We start from the raw sequence: 17,950 nt of genomic DNA, 5'->3' as shown, positions 1-17,950 counted from the left end.
AGCTGGGCCCGTGAGCCATGGCCGCTGAGCCTGCGTGTCCGGAGCCTGTGCTCCGCAATGGGAGACGCCACAACAGTGAGAGGCCTGCGTACCGCAAAAAAAAAAAAAAAAAAAAAAAAAAAAAAAAGAACCAAAAACACTATGGACCAATACCCACATGATCATAGATACAACAAAAACCTTAACAAAATTTTAGCACACTGAATCCAGCCATATACATATGTAAACACATAAATCATAACCTAATGCTGTTTATCAGGAATGCAAAGATGATTTAACTGAATCTATAATGTAATCTATATTAATAGACTAAAATAAAAACAATCATCTCAAAGATGTAGTGGAAGAATTTCACAGAATTCAAAACCAGTGAATGATACAAATTCTCAGCAAATTAGGATTAGATGGGAACTTCCTCAACCTGATACAGGGTATCTATGAAAAAAACAACAGCTAATATATTTGATGGTGAAAGCCTAATGCTTTTGCCCTGATATTGGGAATAATGCAAGTATGTCTATGCTCATCACTTAACATTGTACTAGTGGTCTGTGTTAGTAACATTAAAAAAAAATTCTAAAGATTGTAAAGGTAGAACCAAAACGGTCTATTCATGTAAGACATGATTATGTTGAAAATTACAACTCATTCACCAAAAAGCCACTAGGTCTAATGACTGAGAATGACTGAGTTTAGCAAGGTCCCAGGATAAAAAGGCCAATATACAAAAATTACTTGTGTTTCCATATACTAGCAATGAATGTTTGGAAACTGAAAAGAAGAAATCTGTTACAATACCATCAAAATATGAAGTATTTAGAAATAAACTGAATAAAATATGTTCAAAAACAATAAATTATCAAACATTGCTGGCAAATTCTATAAAACATTTACAGGGTAAATAATACTACAATAACATGTCCTTTCAGAAAATAAGAAAAGGATCAAATGCTTTCCAACTCATTTTAAGAGACCAACCTAACATATAAAAACGTAATGAATACAAAAAAATAGTAATTATTACAGAACTATAGTCCTAATTAATACAGGTGAAAAAAATCCTGAACAAAATATAGAGCAAATTAAATCTAGAAAAAAGTAAAAATAATAAAATATCTATCATTAGATCTTGTCAGAGGAAACTACAGCTGACTGAAAACTAGGGAAACAATCACCCCCACACTGTGTTCTGTAGCCAGAGAGATCTTGTTACGGCCTGAATCAGGGGCACCTCCATCAGCTCTAAACCGTCTATGGCCCCCACCACTCAGAAGGCCCAGCTCCTCATTTGCCATTTCACGGCTGATTCCTGCCCACCTGCTCTCTGGTCCCAAAAGACATAGCGTAGACTTGTGGTTTCTAGTACATTCCAGGTCAGTGCCACAATGAAGCATATACACATGCTAGTTCTTGTGCCTGGCAACCCTTACCTCATCCTATTGGGTTCCAGAAATTGGAAGTGCACCACACAATCCCCGTTTTCGATTAAGGACCATAGGCCAAGAATAACTCACGTCTGAGTACCCCAAACTCCAGGGCAGAGAGTGGAGGGCGAAAAAGTCCTAGGACAACAGCATCCTCTATATGGGGGCTCTGGGGCTAATAGGACGAGGGTCCCAATGGCTGGCGGCCCGAAGCCCACCCACTCACCTGCGTCTGACCCAGCTACCCGCTGCCAGTCCAACCCTGTGAACCGGGCGGGGACCCAGGCGGGTCCTTCAAGCTTACTGGACTCCCCAGTCGTCCGGCCCTGGTCGGGGCGTGACCTTGGCTGACCCCGCACTCCAATCCTCACTTTCCCACATGTAAAAGGCACACAAGGCCAAGGACACCGACTCCAGGGACCTGGAGGAAAGAGGATTGGTGCGGAGCGGAAGATGGAAATGTGCCCCTGATACCTGACACCAGCTGGGTTGTCACATTTCTGAAACTCAGGGTTTTGCGTTGTTTTGTTTTTGCTAGTCCTTGGATTCGTGACACCTTTAAAGGGACAGTCTCAAGGAGAATTTGGGGCAGGGGCCAGAGAAGGTAGAGTGGAGTCCCCTCCTCACTGTCCAAGGAGAAGGTAATGATGATACTGTGTGTGCTGTATTTGTTCTAAGAAAGGACGTCACGTGGTGCTAAAAGAACACTGGGAAGGGGGCATCTAATCCAGCCCAGATGAGAAAAAGATGTCAGGGGAGGCTTCCCAGAAGAGGTGTCTTGAGGTCTGAGTCCTAAATAACTAGGAGTAGTTACCAGATACAGATACAGAAAGTGAGAAGGCATCACAGCCAAAGGAGACAGAGTGTACAAAGGTGCAGAGTCTACAGAGAATCCTGGATGTCCAGGAAACTGCAGGGCATGCGAGGATGGTGGAGATATAGACAGAGATACAGCAGAGGTAGCATAGCAGATTAGTGGGAAAAGAAGGGACTATACAACAAATGCAGCTAAAAAACTGATTTCCCAGATGAGGAAAAAAGTGATTGCATTTCCACCTCACACCACACAGAAAGTTAATTCCAGATTTGTTACAACTTAAATGGCAGAAGCCAAATTTCAAAATATTTTCGTAAGCAATAGAAAAATAGAATATCTTTTTTACTTTGGTGTAGAAAAAGATTTCCTAGCAAGACATGAAAAGCAGAAATCATAAAACAAAAGATAAATTGACATGACTAAAAAAAATATGAATTTCTTTTCACCAAAAGATACTTTAATTTTTTATTTTTTTATTTTTTGTGGTACGCAGGCCTCTCACTGTTGTGGCCTCTCCTGTTGCAGAGCACAGGCTCCGGACTCGCAGGCTCAGTGGCCATGGCTCATGGGCCTAGCCGCTCCGCAGCATGTGGGACCTTCCTGGGCCGGGGCATGAACCCATGTCCCCTGCATCGGCAGGCGGACTCTCAACCACTGCGCCACCAGGGAAGCTCCCAAAAGATACTTTAAAGAAAATAAAAATGCAAGCTTAACGATAGTAGAAAACAACTGCAGCACATATGATGGGTAAAAGATTAGTGTCAGGAATATGCAAAACATCTGATAAATCAAAAAAAGGAGAGGAACCATCTTCATAGAAAATTGTGGCAAAAAAATTCATAAACTGATATTAATAAAAGACGACACACGTGTGGCCACTAAACAAATAAAGAGTTGCTCAATTTTCTTAGTAATGAAGGGCTGCAAAACAAACTACACTAAGATACTCTTACATCCACTTGACTGGCAACAATTAAGGAGCCTGGCAATATCAGATATTGGAGAGGATATGGGCCAATGGAATTGCTCAGACATTGGAAGTGAAAATTATTATATACACTTTCAGAAAACAACTGGGTAGGACTTCCCTGGTGGTCCAGTGGTTAAGACTCCACACTTCCAATGCAAGGGGCATGGGTTCAATCCCTGGTCTGGGAACTAAGATCCCACATGCTGTGCAGTGCAACCAAAAAACAAAAAAAGAAAAAGAAAACAACTGGGTATCATCTTAATGTTCCAGGCACCAAGTTATCCAAAATTCCACTCCTAGGAACAATATCAAGAGAAACTCCTGGGCTTCCCTGGTGGAGCAGTGGTTAAGAATCCACCTGCCGGGCTTCCCTGGTGGCGCAGTGGTTGAGAATCCGCCTGCCGATGCAGGGGATACGGGTTCGTGCCCCGGTCCGGGAAGATCCCACATGCCGCGGAGAGGCTGGGCCCGTGAGCCATGGCCGCTGAGCCTGTGCGTCCGGAGCCTGTGCCCCGCAACGGGAGAGGCCACAACAGTGAGAGGCCCGCATACCACAAAAAAAAAAAAAAAGAATCCACCTGCCAATGCAGGGGACATGGGTTTGAGCCCTGGTCCGGGAAGATCCCACATGCTGCGGAGCAACTAAGCCTGTGTGCCACAACTACTGAGCCTGCACTCTAGAGGCCGCCAGCCACAACTACTGAGCCCACGTGCCACAACTACTGAAGCCCACGTGCCTAGAGCCTGTGCTCCACAACAAGAGAAGCCACTGCAATGAGAAGCCTGTGCACCACAACAAAGAGAAGCCTCCACTCGCCGCAACTAGAGAAAGCCCGCACGCAGCAACGAAGATCCAATGCAGCAAAAAATAAAATAAATAAATTTATTTTAAAAAAAGAGAGAAACTCCTGCACATGTGCACAAGAATGCATGTGGAAGAATTTTCACAGCAGTATTGTTTGTAAGAGTGAAAAACTGGGAAAAAGTAAATGTCCAAGAGAATGAATATTCTGTGGTATATACATGCAACAGCATATTTTACAGCTGAAGAACATGAGTGAACAACAGCTATATGTATTATAAATATTAGTAACATAACACTGAATAAAAAAGCCCGCTCAGATGACTACAGGATACTCCTTTTATAAAGTTTGAGAAAAAAAAAAAAACAACTACACAATATATTGTCTAGGTATATGCACATATATACACACAGGTATGATAAAACAATTGTAAAAATTAATGGATTGGTGGGCTTCCCTGGTGGCACAGTGGTTGAGAGTCCACCTGCCGATGCGGGGGACACGGGTTCGTGCCCCGGTCCAGGAGGATCCCACATGCTGCGGAGCGGCTGGGCCCATGAGCCATGGCTGCTGGGCCTGTGCATCCGGAGCCTGTGCTCCGCAACGGGAGAGGCCACAACAGTGAGAGGCCCGTGTACTACAAAAAAAGAAAAAAAAACGTAATGGATTGGGACTTCCCTGGTAGCACAGTGGTTAAGAATCTGCCTTCCAATGCAGGGTACATGGGTTCGAGTCCTGGTCTGGGAAGACCCCATATGCCACGGAGCAACTAAGCCTGCGCACCACAACTACTGAGCCTGCACTCTAGAGCCCATGAGCCACAACTACTGAGCCTACGTGCCACAACTACTGAAGCCCACACACCTAGAGCCCGTGCTCCGCAATAAAAGAAGCCATCGCAATGAGAAGCCCATGCACGGCAACAAAGAGTAGCCCCCACTCACTGCAACTAGAGAAAAGCCCGCGAGCAGCAACAAAGACCCAATGCAGCCAAAAATAAATAAATAACTTTTTTTTTTTTTAAGTAATGGATTGGATTGAACATTTAGATGAAGTGGACCGATTGAAAGACACAACATACCAAAACTAACATAAGAAACAGTATCTGAATAGCTCTACATCTACATGGAAATAGATTTTGTAATAACATAAGTTACCACAAAACAAGGAATGAATAATAAATCCAAATTATGCAAAATTGTTATCTCTGTGCTGGAGGTATGGGGATAAGAAAGAAACATTTCAGCTTCTGTGTTGTGGTCCTGAGAATCTCCTCTAGAGTGCTACAAAGAGTAAGGAGGTGACACCAAGCACTGATGAGAATGTGGAGCAATGGGAACTCTCATACATGGCCGGAGGGAGTGCGGGATGGTCAACCACACTGGAAATTGTCTGGCGGTTTCTCTTAAAGTTGAATATACACCTATCCCATGTCTGAGCCAGTCCAATCCTGGGTATATGCCCAACAGACCTGCTCATAGCAGCTTTGTTCGTAACATCCAAAAAAGGTAACAACTCTGATGTCCATCAACAGGAGAATGGATAAACTGCAATATATTACTATAATGAGATATTACACAGTATGAAAATATCACACTCCAACCATTTGCAATCACATGAATGAATCTCATAGACATCCTGATGATCAACAGAAGATGGGCAGAAAACATACTATGAAGTTCTATTTTATCGACTTGAGAACAGTGAAAACTCATTGATGGTGTCTGAGTATCGGAGGTTACCTTCATAGGTGGTAGTATGGACTAGGAGGGCTCACAAGGAGCCTCCTAAGGTCTGTATCTTGACCTGAATGGTGGTTACTTCGATTCATTCATGTGTAAAAATTCATCAGGTTGGGATTTCCCTGGTGGCACAGTGGTTAAGAATCCACCTGCCAATGCAGGGGACATGGGTTCGAGCCCTGGTCCAGGAAGATCCCACATGCCGTGGAGCAACTAAGCCTGTGTGTCACAACTACTGAGCCTGCGTGCCACAACAACTGAAGCCCGTGCACCTAGAGCCTGTGTTCCACAACAAGAGAAGCCACTGCAATGAGAAGCCTGCACACCTCAATGAAGAATAGCCCCTGCTCGCCGCAACTAAAGAAACCCCGTGCACAGCAACGAAGACCCAACGCAGCCAATAATAAAATTAATTAATCTTAAAATTTTTTTTTAAATCACCAGGTTAAGCCCTTTAAGAATCATGAATACTGATATGTGTCAGCTGCACTTCAGTTTTGAAAAAGCAGAAAAAAATAAAGAGTGAAGCGGATGCATGGAAGTCTAGTGTAGACCTTTCTTCTAAGAATGAAACACCTCCTCTAAGAAGCTGGTTGTACAAATAGTCACACCAATTAGAGGCCATTCTAGAGCTCAGGAAGGAACTAGGAGATGAAAAGAGTTCCCAAGAAGGCGGGAAATGTTCCTGGTGCAGGAACTGGTCACAGCTTCAGAAGGAGGTGAGAATAGAAGCTGTAGGCAGCAAACAGATACAGATGAGTCTGAAAGGACTGAGGAAAGAGAAAGAGACGTAAGCAATCTTTATTTCCAACATGAATTTTCTCATAGGATGAGGCCCCAGCAGCTGGGGAGTGGTGAAGGTTTGGAATAAGGTGAGTGGCTGGGAGAGCTGGTGCAGGAGACAGAGCTGGGCAGATGCACAGAGCAGATGAACAGAGACAACAGAGTGTGCAGCATTATGCAGACAAGAGATGACGAGAGAGTTGATAGTAGTGGTAATGGTGATGCTCAGGAAGGGGATGGACTCAGGAAATGGATGTGGGGTATAAAATGGACAGGACTTGGAGATGGCTGGATGAGGGATCTAATGATTGTTCAAGGTTGGTTCTGGCCTTCTCAACATCTTGGATGTGACTGGTGTCCCCAGGGAGGTCCCAACAAGAAGCGTCCACGGAATTTCTGAGGCAGCAGTCCCTCCCGGTCTGCATGCTGTAGTGACCCCCACTGCCTGGCTCTTGGCAACCCACCTAAGGAAGAGCTTTGGGAAAAGCCTCTCTTCACCATACATAGCTTTTGCCCAGGATTCAACAGGTAGGTCAGTTCTGATTTGGGAATGGGATGCCCTGTTTGTGGAGATACAGGACAAAGGTGTTTTGTAAAGACCACAAGGATCCTCTCTATAGAGTGTGGTATTCAGGACAGGGAAGATTTCAGAATAATGGTGCTCCGATGCAAGCAAAAAAAAAAAAAAAAAAATTGCTGACCTGGATCCTGAAACCACGGCACAAACACCAGCCTTGGGCAATGTCTACCCAATAGTCTCCATCCTATAGAACCCAACACTGGACAAGTGTACACCCCACTCACATGCAGCCACGGGACACTGGAAAAGTCACCCACTCCTTCCGTAGCTGTTTTCTAAATAATCTAAGTCAGCGTGTCTCACCAGGTGACGCCTGATTCTCACCACAGACCAGTTCAAACTAGATCTCTGGGGTAAGGCCTGGGCATTAGTAGTTTCCAAGGCTCCCTGGGTAATTCTGGCACCTGGGAGTAATGAAAGCCCTGGTCTCCATCAACTTTCAAAAGGTACCCCCAACCATCAGCAGTCTCAAGCAGACCAGTGACTTAAGCCTGTGGCTCAGTCAGAAGGGAGAGCCTTGATTGTGGGAGAAGGAAGGGTTGAACTGGGTGTTCGACTGCTCCAGTCACTGCTGCAGCATCTTGTGGCTGGTGAGGGACCCGGATGAGGCCCAAGCAGACCCGTGCACTGGGAGAAGGAGCAGGAAAACAGAGAATAGGGCTGGCCTCAGTACCTGCCACAGTCCAAAGGCAACTGAGCTGGGATTCAACACCAGGCAGTCCGGTTCCAAAGCCCGGCCTGCTGAGCATCGCATTGGGGAGAAAACGGCTTAGAAGCCCCGTGTGGGGTCAGCAGCTGGGAAAAAGTGGGCTGCTGATTTGGGGGGAATGTGAGTGTGAGGACTTAACTGTCAGGGACCAGGGGATGGTGTGAGGGGCCTTCTTGGTGATTCCCCAACTTGTGCATTGTAGGAACCACAAAAGAGGCAGACACGGGGAAACCCGCAGACATTCCCACAGAAATCACCTTTCATCTCCTTTCAGCGTCATTTCACAAAGGAAAGGGCTTTGACCACCAAGGAGGCAGAGGATTGCATCTCACCATGAAGGGGCATCTTCTGAGGTTGAGCTCAAATGTTAGCATTTTATCTTCCCGAGAAACTAAACACTGCTGCGGCTGTGTTTTCCTTATACTGTGGGGCAGGGGAGCCTGCTGGGTGCTGGAGATGCTCCAAAGATGGATCCGGTGGAAGCCACAATAGTAGGTACATGAGTAAAACATGCACTGGGCTGGATACATAAGACTGTGCATTTTACTGAAGTAATAACATTAAGAATGTAATAATATCACTGAATAATATATGAGACTTTAAATTATCACAATAAAGTATTTTGCTCCAAAATCTGACTGATTCCTTTGGGCAGGAGGTCCCCAGAGGGGAGAGAACTGGGTTCAGAGTCAGGCAGCTTCAGGAAAACCCTGCACCTCACAGGATTCAGTGAGCAGAGCAGGGCAAGTGCCTGGAACAGGCCTGACGCAGCATCAGTGCTCAGGGGACATTAGCTGTGACTAATTGTTACTAAAGGCTTTTCTTCCAACCAACCCTCTTAAATCAATTTCTTCAAAAAGGGAATCTCTTATCACTCTAGAAAAATGGGAAAACATTTCCCTTGCTACAAAGGAAAGGTTACCGTCAAAACACAACAATGAAATCAAAATAAGGTGATTGAGTCCCAGAGAGCTCATCAGCCTGCTCCGGGGTGTGAGAGTTGGAGGCCGCTCCCTCTGCTGAAAAGGGAAGCCAGCAACGGTCATGGGTGGAAGGCGTGAAGGATTCAGCATGAGCCGAGACATTTTCCTGCCACGAGTCAGGAGGGAAACAGCGTTCTCAGGGTGTCCACCAAAGCCATCTGGTGATACATCTGTGTGTCCTCTAAAATCATCTGTGGTCCCAGCAGAGAGTGTGGGGAGGCCGGAGGAAGGGGATGGTCATACAGACACCGGGGGCCAAAGAAGACTTCCAAATGATATTGTGTTGTTTACAAAGATGATGGGCGGCATTCTTGGAGAATCAGCCCATCATCCATGACCCTGCTACCTGGGCAGTGTGGTCACCTGACCCAACCAGGTCGGGCCAGTCAGATCCCCCTCATGGGAATCTTTCATAAGGGTCCCAGCCTGAGCCTGGGCTGAGTGCTGGGGCAAGAGGTTGAGGAAGTGTAGGCTCAAGTGGTCACTTCCTGTCACAAAAACACCTACACAGGGGAATTCCCTGGTGGTCCAGTGGTTAGGATGCTGCACTTTGAATGCCGAGGGCCCAGGTTCAATCCCTGGTTGGGGAACTAAGATCCCGCAAGCCACACAGTACAAAAACAAACAAACAAAACACCTACACAGAAAATGCATGACAGAAACACGCAGAGAAAAGTAGAGATATGAAATTTGAGGGTCTCAGAGAGCAAGGACTGAGATGCCCACTTCTACCCAAAGCTGTCGTGAAAAGAGAATGACACGAGCAGAGCCACAGAGAGAAACCAGGAGGAAACCCAGAGCCAGGGCACAGGCACGCGTCCTCCCAGTTCCTGAGGACAGCTCCTCAGGACATCCTGCTCCTGGGATCCCCGCTTCCTTCCATGAGGGGGACCATGCTTCTTGCTCAATGATCCGTGGTGGAGACAAAGGGAGAGCAGGCAGGAGAAGGCAAGCCCAGAACATGGCAGGGACGATGGGGAGGAGGGTGGGTAGCTCCAAAGACCTTCTCCACCATCCGGGCCTTGAGAGAGAGGATGGAACAGAGAAGGAGGCTGCAGCTCTCCCCCCCACGACCCCCCATGGAGGTGAGGAGAAGCCTTACCCCGTGAAACCAGGAACCTGGAGGTCTCCAGCTTCACCTTCCAGTACAGGGTCCTCTGACCTGGATCCAGTAATACCCACTCCTCCGGGGTAAAGGTCACAACCACATCCTTGAAGGTCACTGGTGCCTCAAAAGTCATATAGAGTAGCATCATGCACTTTGGGCCTGTTGGATGGGATCAGAGCCTGTTTAATTTAGGTGTTGTCCTTCCCAGCCTACTATAGTTGGGAACACAGGCTCTGGTGGCCGATGGACAAGGTGTGAGTTTCAACTACTTGAGAGCTGTGTGACCTTGGGCAGGTAACAACGTCTCTGAGCCTCAAGCTCCTCTTCTGTAAAGCATTTTGTGTAATAACAGAAACTAACTCTGAGGAGGTGGGGGGATTGAATGAAATGAAACATAACCACAGTCCCTCAGAGCAAATCAAGGGCCCAATGGAAGCCCACTGTTACCATTTTTTTGTTGTTTTTATATAGCAAGTTCTTATTAGTTACCTATTTTATACATATTAGTGTGTATATGTCAGTCCCAATCTCCCAATTCATCCCACCTACAACCATTGTTTTGCTATGATTATTTTTCCTTTTTGCTCCTCAAACACCCTGGAAAATCTCAACCCAGCACTCAGCTCTGCACAAAAATGCCAGATCCCAAGCATGTGGGTGCAGCGGGTACTTTAGCTAGGATTAAAAAGACCAGGAGGGACTTCCGTAGTGGCGCAGTGGCTAAGAATCCGCCTGCCAATGCAGGGGACACGGGTTCGTGCCCTGGTCCAGGAAGATTCCACATGCCGCAGAGCAACTAAGCCTGTGCTCCACGACTACTGAGCCTGTGCTCCAGAGCCTGCCAGCCACAACAACTAAGCCCGTGTGCCACAACTACTGAAGCCCGAGCACATAGAGCCTGTGCTCCTCAACAAAGAGAAGCCACATCAATGAGAAGCACACTCACAGCAATGAAGAGCAGCCCCACTTGCCGCAATTAGAGAAAGCCCGTGCGCAGCAATGAAGACTCAACGCAGCCAAAAATAAATAAATAAAAACTAAATAAATTAATTTTAAAAAAAAAGACCAGGACCTACCTCAATGAAGAGGTGGCATTTGAGCAGAGGCCTGAACAATGCACAGGGAGAAAGTGTTCCAGGCGGAGGGGACTACAAGGGCAAAGTCTGGGAAGTGGGTAAGAGCTTGGCAAGTGGAGGATGGTGTAGCAGTGAGCCGGGGAAGGATGGGAGGGGAGGAGGACACACAGGCAGAACAGAGATAGTCAGAGGGACAGCTGCAGCGGGACACGGTGGGGGTTTGAACTGATTCTAAGTGTGATGAGCGCCCACCAGCTCTCCAACCAGCTACTGAGCCCCTGTTACATACAGGGCCGGCCCTGTTCTAGGTCTAGATATAGAGCAGCAAACAGCGATGCACAGATCCTCAACAAGTAACTGAGCAAGACAATGTCAGATGGCCCTAAGGGTTCTGGTGAAAAGAAAACAGAGTGGGGAGATTAGAGAGGCTGGGGGCAAATCCGGAAAGGCCTCTCTGAGGAGGGGTCACATGACTGGAATGAAGGAACAAAAAGCAAATACACAAGACAACTCCTGATGGTGACTGGGGTATGACAAGAGTAAACAGGGTCACATGCTGGAAAGAAGCCTGGGGCCTGCTGTGTGTTGACATTCAAACGCACACCACGGGCTTCCCTGGTGGCGCAGTGGTTGAGAGTCCGCCTGCCGATGCAGGGGACACGGGTTCGTGCCCCAGTCCGGGAAGATCCCACATGCCGCGGAGCGGCTGGGCCCTTGAGCCATGGCCGCTGAGCCTGCGCGTCCGGAGCCTGTGCTCCGCAATGGGAGAGGCCACAACAGTGAGAGCCCCGCGTACCGCAAAAAACAAACAAACAAACAAACAAACAAAAAAACCGCACACCACGTTCCCACACAGCACCATCACCCAAACTTTAATGGACTCACTTTTCACATAAAAGGAAATGTCTTAAACAGGAAACTGAATTTATTGCTGTAAATGGCAAGCCAGCTTTGCATACTGTAAACAGATGGCAACTGCCAAGATGAATCCAGTGACTTTCCTGGCTCCTAGCCTGCCCAAGGGTACTCCTAGCAGAGGAGCAGTGATTCTAAAAATATTGCATCCACTGTGCCTTGGTCTGCAGCCTCTCCCTCTCCCTCCAGGCCTCAGGTGAACACAGGACGAGATTCCCCTGGGTGAGTCCCTAAGATCATCATAGGACAGGGGCTCTGCTCCCTGAAAAGTGTCTGGAGTTATGCTACCTGGCTGGATACTGGGGAGCACATATCACACATATGCCCTCTCTGATCACCTCAAGCCAGGGGAGGAAATGTTAACATTCTCATTAACCCCAAGAGATGGGAGACAAGGGCAGCGATGACACTTGCTCAAGGTCACAGCCCTGGGAAGGGCATGGACAAAATGTACACTGAAGTCTCCATACTGTTGCTTGAGCTCCTTCCTAAGGCTCAGTCCATTCAGATGGTGCAGGTACAGAGGGGATTCTGAGACGTCCCATTTCTCTCTCACTTGCACTGCCTTCAGGACAAAACCAGGGAAATGGCCTCCTTGGACCCTAGAAATGAGTAACGAATAGCCCAACTAGCATTTCCTGAGCATTCCTGGGTACACTGTGCTGCATTTTCACTCCCCGCCCCACTCATCTCTCACAAGGACCCCAAAGAGAAGACGCTGGGATTAGCCCCATTTCACAGCAGAGGAAACTGAAGGGTCAGGACTTAGCAGACTTTCTTGCTACTGGGCAGTGGCGGAGCCTGAAGCTGAACCCAGGCTGTGGGCTCCAAAACCTGCTTTGCACACCTGCAATACGCATTTGGGCTGGGAGGATTGGCTGAAGACACTATGTGGAACGGGGAGCTCCATGTATGTGTGGGGGTTGCAGGGAGTTCCCTCGCTGCTGCTGATTCCACTCTCAAGCCTGCTCTCCACTTGACAGCTAGAGGAAACCTATTAAAACCTGGATCAGATCCCTTCCCTCCTTGGCTCCAAATCCTCTATCGTTTCTATCAACCCAAAAAGAGACCCCGGGACTTCCCTGGTGGCGCAGTGGTTAAGAATCCGCCTGCCAATGCAGGGGACATGGGTTTGAGCCCTGGTCCGGGAAGATCCCACATGCCACGGAGCAACTAAGCCCGTGCGCCACGACTACAGAGCTTGCGCTCTAGAGCCTGAGCACCACAACTACTGCAGCCCGCACACCTAGAGCCCGTGCTCCACAACACGAGAAGCCACCGCAATGAGAAGCCCACGCACCGCAACGAAGAGTAGCCCCCTGCTCGCCGCAACTAGAGAAAGCCCGCGCGCAGCAACAAATACCCAGCACAGCCAAAAATAAATAATAGCTAAATAAATAAATAACAACAACAACAACAAAACCATTCCTCAGCCTGCCATTCCAGACCTGACTTCCGTCTCGCCACTCTGTACCCAACAGGCAAAATGGAGATTTGCAATTCCACCCAGCTCAGCCACACCTCCCAGGATTTTCACCTAGCAGTTCAAGTGCCTGCGACACTCCTGCACAGATCATCGATTAACTGAGTTGGGAACTCTTCCATATAAACCCTGGCCTAGACTCAGGGCACTAGGCTGGGACTGACTGACCGGCCTTCACGGCCCCCAGACTCAAAGGCAGAGTAAGGGGAAGTGAAGAGACCCAAGACAATTTCGCTCTATATGGGGGCGCCGGGATGATGTGGCTGGAGGTCCAAAGGGCCTGAGGGGCCATCCACTCACCAGTGCCGGGTCCATCTGTGCCTCTGCCGCGGCCATGAGACCCTTTCCAGGGACCTGGGCCTTGCAACGCAGGAGACCAGGGAGGGTCCCAACGGTTCAGCTGACGCCTCTCCCCTGCCCCGCCCACCCTCAGCCGTGCCTCCGTGCAGGGAGGGAAGGAAGCCTTTTCCCGAGACTTTCTGCTCCCGGCCCTCGAGCCCGCTTATGGCTCGGGAGCTGCGTGCGATCCCGAGCACAGACGCAGGCGCAGCCAATACGACCGCCACGAGAATGCCGCCGGAAGTCTCGCCCAACGTGGGATCCCGGTCCTGCACAGTCATTGGCCCGGAGCTACCGCCTCTTGCCGCAGAGCCTCCTGGGTAATATTGCTTCCGCAGCACCACCTGGCACCTCGAAGGGCGCCCTTCCAGAAATCTCTGCGAAGGATCAGAGGTGCCCGCGTGAGGGCCTCTGGGAAACGAAGTCATTGGGCTCTAGAGGCGGAGCGAGGCCTCTGCTTCTTAAATGGCCATCACCCCATTTACGGGTCGTGTCTTCTGCAGCTAAGGAAAATGCTTAGACGTGTTATTTCATACATGCCCAAAGGCTAAAATCCCCAAGGGACACACCAGACCATGATATCATGCAGATAGAAAGTGACTCCATTCAAAGATTAGACCTAATATTATCTTGCTGCTGTTCAATTTCAGGGAGACTGAAGCTTGAGAGTCATTCTGTGAGCTCCAATACTGGTGAGGGACAAGAGGGAAAAGACTCCATAGAGGAGAAAAAGGCAGCGATATTAGGCAGCCTTGAATCACGTGGGCAAGGTGCTGTCTGCTTTTCCGTCAGAAAACACCTCTGCCTCTATACTCACTGATTGTATTTGTATCCAACCCAGCTGTTATATCAAGATAGTATTTCTTACACCATTTTCCAAGGCATGTTCATTTCTTTTAGTAGTGTGACACCCGAGATCTATTTGAATAGGAGAGATATCACCAAATTTCATTTCCTGCTACATTTCCTGCAGTGGTGGAATTGTGTAGAAAATGGCCATCTAAACTCTGAGATAAACGTTCTGGTTTTCTTGATTTCGATCTGTTTGCTCTAATGGCAATAACATCTGCCAAAGGATTTGAAAGTATCTCTGAAAAACATTTGTGAAAGGCAAGTGACTCCCCACCAGTTTCAGTCTCCTAGCAAGATTATGCACAATTACTTCATTGTATACATTAACCTTTATGTAATAAAAATTCACTAAGAAGATGCCACGTGTTTTCATTATACAGTATCTTTATTACTGAGGATATGCACGTGATTGTGGTTACACAGCTCCAAGTCCTCAGATCAGAACATGGCTTCACCTCCTAATCAGCCTCACACTACAGTAATCAAGATGACTCAAGGTTTTTGTCCAAGCCGGAAGGATGGATTTGTCATTAACTGAGATAGAAAGGGTAGTGGTGGTGTACATGGAGGAGGTTAGGAGGAAATATTAGAGTCTCACTTTTGAACATATTTTGTTTTAGAGTCAAACAGCCAAGTGAAACAGACTTTAGGCATTTCAATGTAGGACTCTGATTTATTTATTTATTGTAAAACAAGTGAGAAGTTTTATTCTTTGATGGACTTTTATTATTTTATTTTAAAAATAAATTTATTTATTTATTTTTGGCTGCATTGGGTCTTTGTTGCTGCGCATGGGGCTTCTCTAGTTGTGGCGAGCAGGGGCTACTTTTCATTGCAGTTCACGGGCTTCTCATTGCGGTGGTTTCTCTTGTTGTGGAGCACAGGCTCTAAGTGAACGGGCTTCAGTAGTTCTGGCACGTGGGCTCAGTAGTTGTGGCTTGCAGGCTCTAGAGCACAGGCTCAGTAGTTGTGGCGCATGGGCTTAGTTGCTCCGTGACATGTGGGATCTTCCCAGACCAGGGATCAAACCTTTGTCCCCTGCATTGGCAGGTGGATTCTTAACCACTGTGCTACCAGGGAAGCCCTTTGATGGACTTTTTAGAATGATTATAGCTATGCAATCTAGACTCTGCAACAGAAGAAGAAATTCATGTTCAGAAATAACACCAAGTTGGACTTCCCTGGTGGCATAATGATTAAGCATCTGCCTGCCAAAGCAGGGGACATGGGTTCGAGCCCTGGTCCGGGAAGATCCCACATGCCACGGAGCAACTAAGCCCTTGTGCCACAACTACTGAGCGTGTGCCCTAGAGCCTGTGAGCCACAACTACTGAAACCCACGTGCCTAGAGCCTGTGCTCCACAACAAGAGACCCACTGCAATGAGAAGCCTGCGCACCGCAATGAAGAGGAGCCCCGTCTCACCGCAACCAGAGAAAGCCCATGCGCAGCAACGAAGACCCAACGAAGCCCAAAAAAATAATAAGAAAAAAAGAAAGGAAGGAAGAAAGGAAGAACGAACGAACACCAAGTAAAATGCCTCATATATGGATTCCTGCAGTTACAGGTAAGTCCAATGTTTTAGAAAAAGTAAACAAAGAAAGCAGTATACCTGGGAAATATTTAAGGACTGTCTGACCTGGAGTTACAAAAAGATACTCCCTTGTCTCAAGGTGGGACAAATGTGTGGTACCATTTACATTCCAGATCTCCAAAAGGGATAGGCTGAGAGAGATTCCAGTTGAGCCCACACCCTTACTTAGCTCTTTTCCTTGCCTTGTACTCTATCATTAAACTTCTGATAATTTCCCCTAAATAAATCATATGTCATTGAACCCTATGTCAGGTTCTGCTTTTGTAAAACCCAACCTTAGGCAGAACACATTTGGTCAAAACCTAAAATATTAATCATGTTAAGTAAGTCAGTGGTATTAAGTTTCTTTTCCATGAGAATGAGCAAAGGCCAGGTAACCTGCCTTAAATGTGTAACTGCAGAATCAGACTAAAACTGGCCCTATCCTATTTGTAACAAGATACTCAGTTGTTTCACAAAGACAACAGAATAAAACCACAAGTTATGTGGCCAAACCATGCACTAAGATTTCAACCACAAACAACACTCGGAACCATAGTTTCTCCCCCTGTCCCTGCATGTAATTCTCTTCTTTTAGAGTGACTTTGTCTGGTTTTGGTATCAGGGCAATGGTGTCCTTGTAGAATAAATTTGGGAGTGTTTCTTCCTCTTCCATTTTTTAGAATATTTTGAAAAGGACTTGTATTAGCTCTTCTTTATATGTTTGGTAGAATTCCCCTGTGAAGCCGTCCAGTCCTGAAGTTTTGTTTCCTGGGATTTTTTTATATTCCAAAAAACCAGAATATATATACTTTTCAAGTGCACATGGAACATTCTCTAGGATAGACCACATACTAGGACACAAAACAAGCTTCAACAAATTTAAGAAGATAGAAATTACTTAAAGTGTCTTTTTTTTAACCACAATGGTATAAAGTGAGAAATCAACCACACAAAGAAAAATGAGAAAAAAAATGATTACACAGAGGCTAAACAACAATGCTGCTAAAAAAGCAATGGGTCAATGATGAAATCAAACAGGAAATCAGAAAATACCTTGAGACAAATGACAATGAAAACACAGCCTTACAAAACCTGAGATGTAGCAAAAGCAGTCCTAAGAGGGAAGTTCATAGCGATACAGGCCTTCCTCAACAAGCAAACAAACAAAATCTCAAAAAAAAAAGCAACCAAACCTAACCTACCACCTAAAAAAATTAGAAAAAGTAGAACAAGCAAAACCCAAAGTCAGCAGAAAGAATGAAATTATAAATGTAAGAGAGGAAATAAATAGAGATTAAACAAACTAAAAACAAGAGAAAAGATCCCTAAGACCATGAGATGGTTTTTTTGAAAGGAAAAACAAAATTAAAACCTCCAGTCAGACTCACCAAGAAGAAAAGAGAGATGACCCAAATAAACAAAAGAAGAAATCAAAGAGGAGAAATACCCACTAATACCACAGAAAAACAAACAAACAAAAAGAAAATACTATGATATGCCAACAAATTGGAAAACTTAGAACAGACAAGTTTCTAGAAACACAGAGCCTGCCAAAATTGACAAGAAGAAAGATAATTTGAACAGACCAATCACTAGAAGTGAAATACAATCTGTAGTTAAAAAAAAAAAAAAATTCCCTGCCAACAGAAGTACTGGACCAGATGGCTTCACTGGGGAATTCTACCAAATATACACAGAAGAACCTATACTGATCGTTCTCAAACTCTTCTGAAAGAGTGAAGAGGGAACCCTCCCAAAGTTATCAACACCCTGATACCAAAATCAGACAGA

General features: G+C 46.5%; 1 non-coding gene across 1 annotated transcript; it reads left to right on the top strand.

Moving 5' to 3' along the window:
• Nucleotides 1–9,328: 9,328 nt before the first annotated feature.
• On the top strand, nt 9,329–9,401 carry TRNAQ-UUG (transfer RNA glutamine (anticodon UUG)). Its single transcript has one exon. It is a non-coding gene; the product is annotated as a tRNA-Gln (tRNA).
• The last annotated feature ends 8,549 nt before the right edge of the window (nt 9,402–17,950 follow it).

Source organism: Kogia breviceps, chromosome 18 (genome assembly GCF_026419965.1).
Source record: "Kogia breviceps isolate mKogBre1 chromosome 18, mKogBre1 haplotype 1, whole genome shotgun sequence".
NCBI classification, from domain to species: Eukaryota; Metazoa; Chordata; class Mammalia; order Artiodactyla; family Physeteridae; genus Kogia; species Kogia breviceps.
The sequence above is the reverse complement of the archived record's forward strand: the minus strand, read 5'-3'. Positions and strand labels throughout refer to the sequence as shown.